Source organism: Phasianus colchicus, chromosome 19, assembly GCF_987193195.1.
Source record: "Phasianus colchicus chromosome 19, bPhaCol1.hap1.1, whole genome shotgun sequence".
NCBI classification, from domain to species: domain Eukaryota; kingdom Metazoa; phylum Chordata; class Aves; order Galliformes; family Phasianidae; genus Phasianus; species Phasianus colchicus.
Window position 1 is genome coordinate 2,487,604 of NC_143454.1, and position 16,239 is coordinate 2,503,842.

The following is a 16,239-nucleotide window of genomic DNA, read 5'->3' on the forward strand; positions in this document are numbered from 1 at the left end:
CTGCTGCCTCAACTGCTAGTGAGTAGCAGCACCCTAGAGAAGGTGCCCCAGGCAAAGCCATTGGCTGCCTGCTGCTGGTAGGAGTGGCTCCACACTCCCTTCCAGCTGGGAGAAGCTGCCCATTTGGCAGTAGGGGTAACTCTCCTTCTCTCTTCTGCCCTTGCCTAGGTGGAGTCATCAGTTCCTTGTGCAGTGGTGAGCACACAGTTGCTGCCTTGAAGCTGCTGCCCTCCACAGCACGATCCTACCCTGGAGGCAGCATGGGCAACTGAGATCCCCTTCCTGCTGCAGTATCTGGAAGGTAAGGTGCTAACAGGGATGGGCAGGCTGGAAGGGAAGGAAAGGCAGCAGGGGAATGCAGCTTCCCAGCAGGACAGAGGGGAATTGCACACACTGCCTTTCCCTTTCTGGATGCCGATATGGAGGCTGGGAGCAACCATCTCCCAGACTGGACAGCTGTCAGGGGCTGTAGTGTCCCTGATATTTTCTCAGATGGCAGTTCCATGTTCTTTCTGGATCAGGGTTAGGGGGAAGAGACAAGAGCAATGCTCTGAGGGAGGGTGCAGCCCTGGCTTTGGAGAACCAAATCCCCTAATCTGGCCAGGCTTGCAGCAGCCATCCTTTGGTGCCTCCATCCCAAATTGGGCAATGCAGTAGTCTGGGACAATGGCTGCAAATGGGAAGCAAGTGGTGGTCCTGAAGGAGAAAAGATGCATTGCTGGTGTGTGCATACTAGTCTGAATTGTTCTAAGAGCTGCTAGCAAGTTGCAGGACTCAGCCCCAGCCAGAATTTCCTTTCCCAGCTTGAATTTGGCTTTAACTACTGCCTCTGGGATCCTTTTACTTTTACAGATCAACTGTTTCTAAGGATGAGTTACAGAATACAAATGCATTATGTTCTACTTCTTCAAACCAATTGCTACTTTTTAATATCAAATGCAGAAACAACATTCCATTCCCACAAGGGGAGCATGGGGACCTGGTGGGCAGTCAGGGCTAGCAAAGGCAGTGGAGTTCAGAGAACCCACCATGATGCCATCTGTTGTCCAGATGAGCTGGACACTGGTATATGAACGATGGAAGGGGGGTATGGGTATATCAGATTAGGGATCCAAGGGGCAAATCACGTTTGTGATAGCTGATAACTGGGGAAGGGATTGCAGTAATGAAAGGGAGGAAATACAGTGGATCAAGGAGGAAGAAACATCTTGAAATATAGAGGAGATGGATGCAAGGGAGCAACTCAGTGTGGACGGGAGTTTGGTCAGTGCTTGTCTGCACAGACACTATGGCTGATCATTGTGCCTCCTTATTTGGCCCTACTCCTGGATATTTGCTGTGTGAGTGTGCTCGCTCTTGTGTGTGTTTAGGAGTGATTGTACATGCATGCTTTGCTGTCCAAGAGCAAATGAGGCTGGCAGGTGGAGGAGGAGGATAATCAGATCTGGAGAGATCCTGGGTTGAAGCTCCCAGGTGGATAACAGCCCAGAGCCTGGGCAGGGCATCAGGGAGGCATCTGAACATTGTCATGGATTAGATGGACACCTGTATTTGAGACAAACTCTGGAAGAAAAGGATCGCAAACGTCATTGCTGGAAAGAAATGTCTATCAGGCTTTAGTAATATGATGAGATCCAGAAAAGTTATCCCAAGCTGTGCTGTATGTGATGCTGCAAGCTATATGTTCCTATAAGGCCATGCCACATATAGTTGCAAGAAATGAGAAGACCAGTTACTTTTTAATTAAAAACAGCAATAGCAATACTCTCACAGGAGATAAGATTAGGAGCACTGTTTGTTTCTCATTAGTCTCATACTTACAAATTCTACAGTGTTTGTAACATGTCCTTAACTGCGGTGTGAAACATGATTGTGAAACATGATTTGGATTTGCACTGTTTTCACAGGAAATGTCATTTGGTGGCACACTGATGCTCAGCTGCTTTCTTTAGATATTGCAAGAATGCTTTTTGTCCAATGATGAAGACATCATTTTTATCAGATGCCTGTGAGAGAAGAGCCGAGCTTAATGCATAGCAATAAAAAGAGGAATATGAGAATTTCTGCTCTTTTTGGCATCAGCTTTGGTTAAGATGTATGAATATACATGAATGGTCCCATCAGGATCTCTGGGGGTACTGACATACAGGATCTAACATGTTATTGCTTCTGACCACAACAATAGCCGCTGTTCAGGAAGAAGAAAAAAGATACAACCATCCCACAAAGAGAAATCTTTCTAAATTTCATGGCCTGGATGTCTGAAATGAATTCTGCTGTGAAAATATTGCGCTTATCGTCTCCAGTCAGGGATGAATGACTGCACAGTCCTTAAATCTGCAGTTGGAAAACCAAAACAAATCTTTGCTGCATATCTGATCTTGTACCTTTTACTCATGGAAAGGATTCTGCTTAACTCATACAAATAAAGATGGCATGACCAAGAGAGACATCCTTTATGGGATGTACGCTTATCAGAAAAAATACTCTGGCATTTCCATCCTCTGAATCAATTATTTACCAAAAGACACTGGAAGTTTCTTTGAATTACTCTAAAAAATAAGCTAACTGGAGAATTTAGTTAAATCATCTTCATTCAGATGTTAGTCTATACCAGATCTGGATGCTACTACAGTGGACAGGTTCATTTGGCAGAAGCAAAAATCTTAGAACATGCTTATGGCATAGATCTCAGATTTTTCCTATTATTGACATTTCCTGACAAGTAAGTGGAAATTATTCAAAAGCACCGGAATGAGTTTAATCATTGTATGTTTGTCATCTGAAATTGGGGACAAATGATGACCGTTTGTAGTGCACCAAAAGGGAATATCCCACACTTTGCAATGGAACTCCCTGTGGTCCCCATTCATGAGTTACAGCATATCAGAACAAGATAGTGGTCTGTTTGATCCAGTGAATGTTAGCAAGAAATTTATGTGTCTGAAGTGCAACAGACAATCCTCCAAGGGGAGCATGCTGAGTGGCAGTAGTTTATTAGAGCGGCTTGGACACTCATCAGCAATTACACAGAGTGTTTTGCAGGAACCTCTCTCATCCCCATATTCTTCTCACATAAATAGCAGTGATTTCCCTGTTCAGATGCTAAAAAATGTATCATTCACAGCCACAGGAGCTGGGCAAAGGACTGAGAAAGGAAACACCTTTGGCCTTCCCAGTGCTGTGCAAAATGAGACAAACAAAATGGTGTCACTTAAGAAAAAGGATAGAAGAGTAATTAGCACTAAGAAGAAACAAGCTAGGGCACGTAACTGTAAAACTGCTCATCCGCAGCCAAGTGTTCCACGGAAATATAGCTTATGAAAACGAAGAAGAGTTAAAAGTGTCCTTCAGACTTGTAGAGCTGGGATGCAGATATGCAGAATCTCCAGGAAAAACAACAAAAGACATAATTACTGAATGATAACCTTCTTCCTTTGGGAAATGGAGCCACTACACTGACTTTGAAGAGCCAACATGAAATGTTGCAGCTCTGCAGTGCGGAGTAAGGTGAGATTTGGGGGCTGTGATAGTGTGTTTCCATTCCTATAGACAACCTACTCTATAAGCCAGCAACTGAGTACATAGCAATACGGTTAGAGTTACAACAAACAAAAAGAGAAACAAAATGTTGATCATTTAGCTTCCTTCTCTCCCCTCTACTTCTAGAATTTGTCTTTTCTGTTACAAAATCTTCTCCACTCAGAGTAAAATTGGATGTGGTGGCATAAATATAACCGAAGTGTGTCCTTCAACACTGTAATTTAAATGTTGATGGACTCATAACTGCATCGCTATCTCTCCAATGAGTAGCAATTTCTTTACGTTTGCTTACAGGGACCACCTTTCTGCATCCATAGTCACAAGAACTGTGAGATGCCAGAAGTAATGGAACCAGCAGGTTCTGATAAACCAGTAATACATTACAAGCAGTTAAAAACAAGTCTGTTTGAGCAATATCTCATAAACGTGGTGATTCTTTGCAGGTGTTTGCTGTTTGAGACAATGGAAAGAATGTTCTGTTCTCTCTGGCCAAGTGGTATTGGGCACCAATTTTACTAAAGACAATGACTAATCATTCTCAAAAGGTAAATCCCTAGACATTGGGCTGACAGCGTCATTTGAGATTTTGTAATACATTCCATACAATAATTGTATTTTATTTTGTAGATTACACATACACATTCACAAAAACGTGGAAGATAGCTGTACATTCTTGTTTACCAGTTAACGCTCATGCACATGAACAGTCCAATGTAAATCACCAGGACTGCTTGCATTTGAGAATTGCTGAACTTTGAGTCACTCCTGTCAGATGTCCAACACCAACCAGATCTGCAAATGTCATCTGTGGCCGTGGGTTGGACGTGGGGGTATGAGAGGTCTTTTCCAACCATAGTGATGCTGTGATTCTATTATCCTCTGCCCTGCATCCCTCACCCCACTCTGCTGCTCAATCCTGTACATGGCCATTTGTTCTTGCAGTAGGACATCCCAAGGCCCCAAAGCCTCTGAAACCCCGCTAGGGAATGCTGGGAATCACTGGAGGGTGCTGGGAGCTGCTGGGGTTTGTTGCCTGCAGGAGCAGGAGGCTGCTGGGGGCTCTCACTCTATTTTTTGGACTCTGCCTGCTATCTGTGCTCCTTTAGCCTGACTTTTTGGGGCTGGTGTGGGACTAGGACTGCTGCCTTTCTTTTCTGGGGTCAGGTCAGCTCCCCAACCCCAGGCAGTTCCCTGAGGTGTCTTTAGCCTCTGGTGGGGGGAGCAGGGGTGCCACAGCCCCAATGCTTGGGGTGACAGGGTGAGGCTGTGCCTCCCCAGCCCAGTGTTGGTGGGGGTGAGGAGCAGGGCAAAGGGGTGCTGCAACAAAAGCAATGCCTCTGGCTTGCTTTGAAGCTTGTTTTGTGTCATTTTCTCTTTCTTACTTGTACCTGTTGCAGGTTGAGCAAGGGCTGCAGCCAGGATCAACCCAACATGGGAGTAGTTCTGACAGTGAGGAGATCATGGGGATGGTGAGTGCTGGGCGTGAGGTCCCCCTACTATGCGGGCCTGCCTGTCCCCTTATAGCTTGGTGTAAGGGCTCCCAACCCGGCATCCCTCTGCAGCTGGCTCACAGAATTCTTCTTACTGCAGGTCTGGGGCTTCACTGAGGACTGGAGCACAGCAAAGCTGTTCCTGGCTCTGCAGTGAGGTGAGCCCTGTCCTTGCATCTCCAGCCTCTGTATTTAGCCCTTTGGATGGGGTTTGTGGCTGAGGCTGGGTGCTAGATAGAGGACAAAAACATTCCCACATCCCTCCTCCTGTTTGCAGGGTGATGGGGTGCCCAGTTCCCCCCTGGCATTGGGCCCCCACTTTGCAGCTTTGTTCTCATCTTCCAGCAACTGAAGACACATGCCTACTGCTCTCCAGAAGGATGGAGTGGCTGCAATGGGAACAAAGAAGTACAGGGAGCAGGGGTGCTGGGGTGCCAGCAGCACTTCCTTCCTAACAGGAGTTGGGGTCCTGGTGCTGCTTCCTGCTGTGAGGCACCTCCCTGCTCCTGCGGGGGTAGGGAGTGCCTGGGGACATGGCATCTTGGGAACATGGCATCCTGGGGGCAGGTGCATCTTGCCTGCCCTCCTCCACTGGCAGTGAAGGTGCAGTGATGCAGCTCTGTTCTGCTGGAGGCTGTGAGCAAGAAATGGCAGAAGTTGCCCAACAGTGTGAAGTTCTCTGTTCTGGAGAGTGTGGTGTCGGTGCTCCCCAGCAGGTGGTGGAATCCCCCAGTGCTCCAGTGTCAGTTCTCTGTTCCCCTGGGCGCCACTTAGCACTTGAGTCCCTGTTTGTCCACCAGCTCTTGGCTGAAGCCAAGGCTTCCCATGGTGGTGCTCCGTGGCTGGGGGCTGCCCTTTGGTAGTGCATGCATTCTCCCACAAGTGGGGTGCAACCCCCAGCGCCCTCCAGCCTGCTTTCCAGGGTACAAAGAGGAGTAGTACTTCTCTGGAGAGCAGAACTTTTTATTTTCCAGGTGTTCCTGCAGATATGGCAGCAGTTTTGTGCTCGGTTTGTCTTCTTACACATCTTACAGAAGAAGCCATTGGGAGAATGATGGCAATGGTAGACATTACTGTACATCTTCCTGATGAGGAAAAAAGAAAGGAGGTGGGGAGTGCAGTGCCCTCTGGCTGAGGAGGGGACCCTGTGTGTGGGGGTGGGATGGGGCTTAGCTCTCGAATTTTCGAGGGATCCCCTTGCATTGGGGTGGAACTGGGGTGCCCTTCAGGTGGGGTGGGGACCCTGTGCATGGGGGTGAAATGGGATTTAGCCCTCAAGTTTTCAAGGATCCCCTTGCACTGGGGTGGAACTGGGGTGCCCTCCAGGTGAGGTGGGGACCCTGTGTGTAGGTAAGAGCCCCTGGTGAACGGGTCTCTCCCCTGAGTGTGTGTCTGTGGGTACCTGGTGCTAATTGCTTTTTCGGTTCCGCTGTCTCCTCTGTATCTGATGTGGCCTTGCTGTTCCTTAGGGTCTTTCTCTGCTCACATCTTCATGCCCATCTGCTGGCTGATGGCAATATGCAGCTGTCCTCGTCTGAGCTTCTGGCTGGCCTTGCACTTTGTCTCCACAATCTTTTGTTTTGCAAGTTCTCTCAGTTCTATTTTCTTATACCTAGGTAAAAAGAAGTATAACCATAAGTTATTTTCTAGCAATTTCTGTCTTCTGTGGTTCTGCATCTTTCTTTCAGCCCATCCCCTCCCATGTTTATTTTCTTTCAGCTTACAGTTACTACAGTTACTGACAAAATTATGATTTTACCACACTGACTTTATTTTTGCCATGGATGATAAGGGGAGTGCACTGCATGTAAATGAAAACATTAATTAACCTGGAGGCATGCAGTTCTACAGCTTTGGAATGAGAAACTGTTTATGCAGCATGTGGGAAATCTGCAGTCTGGAATTTCTGAATGCTAACGCTGCAGCTCTGCTCAGTGTGTCAGCCTCTGTCTGCATGCAGTCTGGATTGAAGGAAATATACTCCCGCTGCAGGATTAGAGGCTGAAAATTGGGAAACTTCATTATGGTCAATAAAATCTTCCTTGAAGAAAAGAAGTTCTAACCCCGCTGTTCCACTTATTGGTTAACCTGCCTATAGCTGTTTTCTCCAACTTGCTTTCCCATCCTAAGGAGGAAGGGTGCCTCAATCTCTTGAATTACTTCTTTCTAGGAGAGAAGAAAAGATAAAGCAGGAGCTTATTTCCTTAAAGTAGGAGAACCTACAGACATCGCTGTCTATCTCCTCTCAGCCAAATCCCCACATTCATTGGTAACATCAGAGCACAGCAAGCTCTATGTTTGCAGAAGCATCAAATATTCCTATTGCTCTGTAGTGGTGCAGTAAAGAGGGCCTCGGCCCTACAGCCTGATGGCAATAACTTGGCAAAGAAGGAGCTTCTCACAGGACTGCTCACTTGCATACACTGACATTACATACCATACATATCTATAGAATGAAGTCCTAAAGTGTGCAACAGAAGTTGAGTGCTGAAAGCATGGGAGAGTTCCTGCAGAAACTGCTGCTGACGCTCCTGAAAAAGCCTTCCTTCCATACTGCTAGGAGTAGAGAATGTTGCATCTTGGCACCAACCTAAAAGCCAGCATTAACTCTGTGAAGAGAGAATGGGCTTCACTGACCAGTGTGGCACACGCTGACTGAATGGCAGTTAACATTTATGTGCTGGCATCACACACAGCATTCTTTGTACGTCGCGGGCAGCAACACCAGAATATGATTTCTGCCATCATTGGCTCACTTATATTCGGTTATGTGCAGCATCTTACAGCGGGCAATCTCAGTAACTCAAAGGAAAGAGAGCTTTCCATGAAAACGAGTGGTGTCACAGCTCATGAAGAGGAACATGGGACGGAGATTAAGCATCCTCGAGCCGCACCCCTGTACCGCTTCCTCTATGGATTAACCACGACGGGAAAAGCAGGCGGGCACCTACGAAAGCTGCCGATCGCGTTAATTAGGGAGGTGCTGCCGGCGCTCGGGAGGACGGCAGAGCCCGAGGCTGCCGGCTCGAAGCGCTTCATGCCCGCCCGCCCCGTTTCCCCACCTGGCAGCGCGGCGTCGGGTCGGCTCTGGGTGCGATCTCCGGCCCTTCCGGCAGGCGGCGCCGCGGGAAGAGGCGGCCGGCGGTCCGCATTACGGGCGGACGGGACGCGAGGCGCTCAGCGGCGTCACGGCAAGAAAGCCGGTAGCCACGGCACGCGTTCTAACGGGCTGCGTACCTCCCAGCGAGCCGCGAATCGGAGATCGCCGGCAAGCCGCCCGCAGGAGCGGGCGCTATCGAGTTAGCGTCGCTTTTCCCAGTTCGGGAGGGAGCTCCTTCGCTCTGAAGCCGCTTTGCGCTTTAACGCGCTTTGCGACGAGGACAGTGGGACGTGCGGAGGACGCTCGCGCGTTCACCCGTCTCCAGGGCGCGCGCAGAGCCGTGCGTTGCCGCCACGCGCACAGCCCCGTCCCAACCGCGACAACGGCTTCCTCCGCTCCGACCGGCGGCTCCTCCTCTGCCTGCCCCCCACTCGCGCTTTTCCGGCCATTCAGAGGGCCGTGACAAAGTTCCACCGGTGGCCACAGCTGCTGTGCCTCAGCGAATGTGAGAGCTTGCCCTGTGAGGACGGGCAAAGCCGGCACGCCGGCTTTCGGAATGCAGAGAGCCAGGGTCTGTGAGAGGAGCCTTTGCTGTGCTTCGTGCAGGCAGTCCCTCGGCGCAGTGTTTCTGAGGGCTTTTTAACCTCTTGGATTAGCTGTGCTTCAGCTGGGACTTTTTGTTTCCCGGTCCAGCAGACAAAGCACTATGAATCCGCTCCAGGAAAAGATCCCACCGTGCAACCCAGCTGCAGTCATCCCACCATCTCTACTCTTCTGTCTTATCTACATATCTATAACTTGTATTTGTTCATCTACAGTTGTTATCGCTTCTGCTCTTTTCTCCTCTGTTCTTCCTTCTCCTGTTCTTCCCCCTTCTGTTCTCATCTCTCATCTTCTGCTCTTCCCTCTTGCCTATTCTCCCCTGCTATCTTCTACTCCCCCCTGCCCTCTTCACTATACTCTTACTTACATCCTCTCTCCCGTTCTGCCTTCTTTGTCCTCACCTCTCATTCATTGCTCTTCTTTTCTTCCATCTTACAACTTCTCAACTTCGGTTTGGGCCGCCAGTGGTTTGTCTGCAGCCCGGAGCAGGGACAGCACATGGCAGGAAGGGGACTGGATGGGGCCAAACGGGGAGGAGTGGATAGGGCCGGGTAGTGAACGGGACAGAGACTGAAAAGAGGCGGGACTGGGGACAGAGACACTGCTGGAACTCCTGAAAGTCGGTGGTGAGGATGAAGGGGTGCCTGCTGTATTTCCTGGATCACAGGAAGCAGAAGGTCGTAAGGATTTTGCTCTTCTATTTTTTCTCCAAATAGCCTATTCATTGATATGAGTATTGACTTTAGTTAATTAATGCTCTGATTGGATAATGGCAGTTCCATTTTACAGATAACATGTATTTTTGCTTGCAACACCCATTTGTACACTGATTGAGCTAGTAAAGCCTTTTTTAAATAGAATGCTTTAACCAAACCTATACAAACTTTCTTGTTTCATTGCAAGCTGTCCCTCTGCATTTGCACTTAGCAGTAAATCCTATCAAATGAAGTAAATTTGGACACAGAATGTGGGAATTTGCAGAGAGAAAAATGAACTTTGTCATCATAGGGAGAGAGTTCAAGATAATGAACCCACCCTCCTGCTGCAGAAAAATCATGAAAAGCACAGTCATGTTTAGATGTCATTGCATGATGGAATCATTTAGGTTGAAAAAACCTCTAAGATCACCAAGTCCAACCCCAACCCATCCCCACCATGCCCACTAATCTTGTTCCTCAGTGCCACACCTCCATGATCCTTGTAAAGCTCCAGCTTGTCAACTTGCTCTCTGTGAATGTGGGGCACGAACAGCTGTGCTGCACTCTGTGTGTATGTTGCCTATGGATCTGGAGGTGGGGAAGCTGCCCCAGTGACTGCAGAAGGAACTTCAGCTGTGCTGTGCTGGGTACAAGTCAGCCTCATAGTCTTGGTCTGTCTGACTTGACTGGTGGGAGCATAAATCATTGTGGTTTGTATGTCAAGCCCTTACTCTGGACAATGTGCTATCACTGGAACAATACCTATGAAGGAATGACCTGTCCATAGTGTGCATCTCATCAGCACTGCCTGATACCTTATATTGAGCAGCCTTGTTCTGGAGTCACATGCCAGATCATGCCAGCACTGCCTGGTGGGACTGCTGGGTAACACTGTGGTTAGAAACTGGTTCTGGTGCCTTTGTGTGATGCAAAATTCCCTGCTAACCTCTGAAATATTATTTTCTCTTTAGTCCTGCACTTCTGCTTCCTAAGCTGAGCATTCTTATGACAACAGAACATGGTTCTTGTTTGTTTTTTGCAGGTGTTTTTAACTGTTGGTGAATAATGCTCTGACAGCATCACAGACTGCCTGCTTGACCCTGCAGTGCAGCAGAAACGCAGCACAGCACTTTTACTTTGGTTCCAATGAATTTCCAACACACCAGAAGAGAGCATGGGGCTGGCAGGTAGTGCAAGTAGAGTGTGGGGAGTTGTATGCTGGCTTTATGCCATTCTACGACAAATAGCACAGAGAGGGTCACTGTGGGACTGAGTGGGACTGCTCACCCATGCAGGCTGATACAAAGAGTGTAAGAAAAGAAAATGGAAATGAGTGCCCTTTGGCTGCAGGCAGTAGAGGGCTCCAGGCCCTGTGGGACTCCGGATGGCTCCTGGCCTTTACCTTTCCTGCCCTCTGTGCCAGGACAGGATTGCACGGTCCCTTTGGAGCTGGGCTCTGTGGGATGGGGCAGCTGGGACCACCTGCCACCTCCCTCTGCTGCCATGGTGGGAGCTGCAGCACCCCATTGTGTCACCGGGTTGCCCCCAGAATGGGGGTCTGAGGAGAGGGTTGAAATGCAGCTGGGTGTGGGGAAAGTCAGCTTCTGAGGGGAGCTGCCAGGGGGTTCTGTCTGCAGACTGAAGCAGGTATAGAACAGGGACAGAGACAGCACCAGGACAGAGGCACAGGGCTGGGACAGGCAGGGACAGGGGCAGGATAGGGAAAAGTGTAGGTGTAGGGGTGGGGACAGGACAGGGATAGGGATGGGGAAGAAAAGGTGTCGGAGCAGGGACAGTACAAGGAAAGTACAAGCAGCCATGGAGTGGCATGGAAGTGCTGTGGATACGCAGGGAGGGCAGGGTGTTAAGGGTGTCTGGGGGTGCAAGAGCTCATAGAGGGGACAGGAGAGGACTACTGCCAGGCTGTGCTCAGGGATCTATAGGGCTGTGGATGTGGGGTGCTGGGTCTGTTTGTCCCATTGCTGAGGAATGGGGAACTGCAGGAACAGAGCTGCTGCAGATGCTGCTATCCCTGCAAATCAGGGACACATTGCAGTGTGTCTCCCATGGCACCATCCAGACTCAGGACACAGATGTTCTGCAGGCACTGACCTGTTACAGGCAGGCAGCTGTAATAGTCACAGGTACAGCTGTTGGTACACACACTTCATGTGTTGCCTTAATGCGGATTTTATCATTCCCCATCTTACCCCCATGGTCAGCACCAGCAGGCAAGTGGGTTTAACACTCAATGAGGCCAATCCCAGAATCAGGAGCCAGGGGAAATTGCAGATGTGCTTCTTTATCCTCTGCATGGAAATTGCTCCCAGGAGGGTTTTCTCTATCCTCTTGCCAGCAATGGAGGTGATGTGGTTCCTGATCACAGAGGCACCTGGGGACACTGATTCATATGCTGTACCCCACTGCTCCATCCCCAGTGCAGGAGCTGTACCCACATGCATCAGGAGCCCCGGGGTGCGTGGCCCCTTTCTGGCTCAGGGTGCTTTGTGTCCTCCCAGTGGCATCGCTTCTGCCTTAGTTTCCTCATCAGACCCCATCTGACAGGGGAGACACCAGGACACAGGGATGGGGTGAGGACATGAGCTTGTTGTTGGTATGACTCATCTTGTCTTTTAGGAGCATCTTGAAAATTAGCTTATCTATGTAGTCTGTCAAAGGGGAGATTAGCCCAGTGATTTAACTAACCAAATGTGTTTGAATGGGAGAGGGGGGGTCAAGACCTCATGGCCTCTGCAGACCTCTCTCCAAATGCATAGATGTTGTGCACCCAAATGTACATAAGGAATGTGCCTTTGTTCTGTTAGTGTGCACAATTAGGTGGAAGGATCCCCTATTCATCCATGACAAATTAAAAAATGCCTGCTTCTTAATATCACATTCATCTTAAGGAGTTTTATTTGGGCTGGGGTTTGTCCGGCAACAGTTTTGGTGACCCAGGTGGGACATTGCTTCTGAGCCTCAGCAGATTCTGGAATCGCAGGAACCCCATCGGGCACTGAAGGGATTCTCAGGGAGAGCCTCTGATCCCTGGGCTGAAAAGCTGAGGGTGTTATAGGGGTTCACAAGGAGATCCCCTCTGGAGTGCTTGTTGAAGCATTGGAAAGAGATAGGAGAGGATCCATACACAAAAGACAGCTGGGGGAATACTGCAGTCATTGTTGGTCCCTGTATGTTTTGGAGGATTCGTATGGTGTAGAAGCAAAGGATTTAAGCATGTTAATGAATGGAGCATGGAAGTTCTATAATAACTGGAAGAGAGCAGAGACCAGACAGGCCTGCTGGAATGCTGATCATAGCCTAGATTCAGGCTCAGGGAGGACCCAGAGAGGGAGAGGGAGAGGCTGGGGTGGTCCACCTCCCTTGAAAATACATATGGGCAAGACAGTGCTGGAGGTGCCATGGCACTGCTCGCTGGCAGAGAATGCCCACTCACTAAAGTCTCTGTCTCTCCAGCAGCAGTTCTGCCCCATAGTGAGCAATGAAGAGGACAGGGGAAATCATTCCCAGCTGAACCCCTGGTTACTATACAGCTGGGAAACAGAAAAGTGGACACCAAAGCCACATATTCCGTTTTAAATACATGTAGAGGTAATTTTAGTTGTAAAACTGTAAATGCTGTTTATGTGCTGACACGGAGGGCAAGAGAACCACCCATTTTTACAACCTTTGCAATTCCGATTAGGGAAAAAAAGGCTAAAGCATTAATTCTTAGACATTCCAGACTGCCCTCAGTTAGGAAGGACTTGTGGAGTAAGTTAGGGGCACAAATAACCTTCAAGGTCAGAAAAGTTCTATTCCAGGTCCCTGAATGCAAAGCAGAAGAGATAAGAGGCCTTGTTGCTGATGAATTCCCACCACAGGCAGAGGAAATACCAAAGGAAGTGAAGGATGCAGTAGTGCCTCTGAACTGGGGCAGTGAGGTCCCAGGATGCTCAAAACAAGCTATTCCGGTGAAGGTACTCTTCAAATCAGAGGTTAAACCAGTTACACAGAGCCCAATGAAACTAGAGGCCAGGCAAGGGCTTTCAGAACTGACATCAAATTTTGTGAAACTTAGTCTACTAGTGGAGTGTGAATCTGAGTACAACTCATTTATACTACTGGTTAAGAATCCACATGGGAAAGGGTACAGGTTGTGCAGGATCTGAGAGCAGCTAATCAGATCACAGAGGATATACATCCAGCAGTGGCAAACCCCTACACTCTGTTAATGGCTTTGAAAGAGCAACACAGATGGTTTACGGTGTTAGATGTCAAAGATGCTTTATTCTGTATACCTCTGGATGTGGAAAGTGAGGCAACTTTCACAGTAGAATGGGAAAAACCAGAGACCAATTAAGACTCAACTCACATGGACAGTCCTGCCACAAGGTTTTAAGAAAAGCCCAAGTATGTTCAGGAACCAATTAGCTAAGAGGTGGAGGTATGAAAAGAGAGACCCTGGAAGGAGGGCTCGGTGTTACTGCAGGATGTGTGTTGCACAGTCCTGGCTGCAGGCACCAATGAGGAATGCATGTGCATAACAGTCAGATTTACTAAATCTGGGACTCGAGATTTTGCAGAGTAAGCATTTGTTGGGGATGGATGGGAAGGAGGAGATCTGCTTCACTCTGGAAACTTCGACCTTCAGAGAACTTACAGTCTTCCTCTGGATGACAGGTTGGTGCAGACTGTGGATCCCAAACTGCAGACCCCCAGTAAGACCTCTCTTTGAGACTCTAATAAGCCTGGGGGAGAAACATTTGGTAATCCAAGTGACAGAAGGCCTTTAAGGAGTTAAAGGTAGCATTAATGTCAGCCCCCTGCTCCAGGGGTACCAGACTTACCCAAAGCTTTTGAGCCATTTGTTCATAAAAGAGAGCATCCTGCACTGGGCATGCAGGCTCAACAGTTATGCCCCTGGAAAAGAGTAGGGGACACTTCTGTAAACAGACAGATAATATCAGCAAAGGATGGCCTGCATGTCTGAGAGTGCAGCAGCGATGGTCCTGCTGATACAGGAAGCCCACATGTTGGTCTTGGGCAGAGACTGTATGTACCACATATGGTTATCTCAGGGCTGGATAAATAAGGAATTAATCATAACAATGTGGAGCTTAAAAGCACAATGGCAGCTAATCCAGCCAAGGCTCTCATTGTGGAAGGTGAGGGAAATGTGGACTTGAATGATGACTGTTTGCAGAACACTGAACAAGAATATTCCAGCTGCCAGGATCTGAAGGACAAGCACCTCTCTGAACCAGACGTAATATTGCTCACTGCTGGCAGCAGCTTTGTCCAAGAGGGACAGCAGAAGGTGATGGGGTTTACAATAGGTACAACCACCTAAGTGGTGGAAGCAAAAGCCCTGGAGGCAATACTTCAGCTGATAGCACTGACATGGTGCTGCAGGCCAAAGAGGCTTATGGTTTGTTATATTGATCCCAATCCCTCCAAATTAAGAGTCAGAACAAAGTCAAGGTGTTGACTGAGCAAGGTTGTGTTTCATTTACTTATTGAAGGATGGGCAAGTGAGAGAGGAAAAGGAAGAGAGGAGAGAGAGAAAAAAAAAGGAAAGAAAAGCAAGTCACCACTGCAGATCACATGATGTCCTGAGGGTCTGTCCTGCTTCTCTTTCTAGGGTGGTCAGGATGTGGTGGGGCTAACACTGCTGGCTGTGGGGCTGGCTTTGCCTGTGATGGTTCCTTCCAGTCAGGCCAGGAGCTGCTCCCAGGAGGAGAGTGCCCATTGCCATACACTGGGCCACGAGCCACACCACTGTGCTTCTCCCTCCTATGGTGGTTGTGTCCGGGGAGAGGGAGACCCAACACCACCAACAGCAGGACAGCTCACCCCTGGCTTCTCTGTCATGCTTTCGTACAACGTGTGTTTTTGTTCTGCACCTCTCACAAAAGTGTGACAGATAAGGTTTTGTTCTGAGACCTTCACAGAACTGTTACGGCTGTTTTTAGTCACCAGTTAGCTGCAAGTCCATCTCTTAACCAATCAGGAGGGTGAGAAATCACCATGTTACAGTTCCATATGGTGTCATAGAGTCTGAGCCAGAAAGAAAAACATCACTTCATTCCCACAACTTCCTTTATGCCTTCCCCTTCCCATGTTCCTTTAACCCTTCCCCTTTCCTTCTGTTTCCCCTTCCACTGCCTCCTTCTCTACCCACTCCCCTCCCACCTTCACCTTTCCCTTTCCCCTTTCACTTGCCTTTCCCTTCCCCCTTACCCTTTCCCCTTCCCTTTCTCCTTCCCTTCTCCTTCCCATATCCCTTCTCTTTTTCTTTTCCCTTTCTCCTGCCCTTCCTCTTTCCTTTCCCTTCTCCTCCTCTTCCTTTCTCTTCCCCTCCCCTTTCCCTTTCTCCTTCCCCCTCCTGTTCAACTCCCACCTTCACCTTTCCCCTTCCCCTTACCTTCCCCTTACTTTCACCTTGTCCTTCTGCTTCCTATGACTTTTAACCCCTCCCCTTTTCCCTTACAATTCCCCTTCCTCTCCCCTTCCCTTTCCACATCCCGTTCACCTTATCCTTACCTTTCCCTCAGTTCTCATTTCTCCTCCCCTTCCTGTTCCTTTCCCACCTTCTTCTTACACTTACCACTTTCCTTTCTCTTCTTCTTCCCTTTTCCTTCCCCTTCACTTTTCTTCTTTCCCTTCTGCTCCCCTTTCCCCTTCCACATCCCCTTCACCTATTCTCTCCTCTTTTCCTTCCCCTTCCCTCCACCCCAGCCCCTTTCCATTCTCCTTCCATGCCCCTTCACCTCTTCCCTTTTCTTGCCCCTTTCCCTAACCACTC

The 16,239-nt window shown here is 48.8% G+C and overlaps 2 long non-coding RNA genes across 12 annotated transcripts; one reads left to right on the forward strand and one right to left on the reverse strand.

Annotated features, from left to right (window-relative positions):
* The first annotated feature begins 114 nt into the window (after positions 1-114).
* Positions 115-5,392, forward strand: LOC149915440 (uncharacterized). The gene is made up of 6 exons (XR_016458908.1): positions 115-301; positions 1,908-3,510; positions 3,987-4,088; positions 4,941-5,012; positions 5,134-5,191; positions 5,311-5,392. It is a non-coding gene; the product is annotated as an uncharacterized LOC149915440 (long non-coding RNA).
* Positions 5,393-5,979: 587 nt separating this feature from the next.
* Positions 5,980-9,160, reverse strand: LOC116234089 (uncharacterized). 11 transcript variants are annotated; one of them, XR_016458898.1, is made up of 5 exons: positions 8,096-8,465; positions 7,471-7,642; positions 7,126-7,199; positions 6,436-6,645; positions 5,980-6,118 (listed from the first exon to the last, which is right to left on the reverse strand). It is a non-coding gene; the product is annotated as an uncharacterized LOC116234089 (long non-coding RNA). The 11 variants fall into 11 exon arrangements; XR_004168063.2 differs by having other exon boundaries at positions 7,122-7,199; XR_016458899.1 differs by lacking the exons at positions 7,126-7,199; positions 8,096-8,465 and adding an exon at positions 9,138-9,152.
* Positions 9,161-16,239: the final 7,079 nt, after the last annotated feature.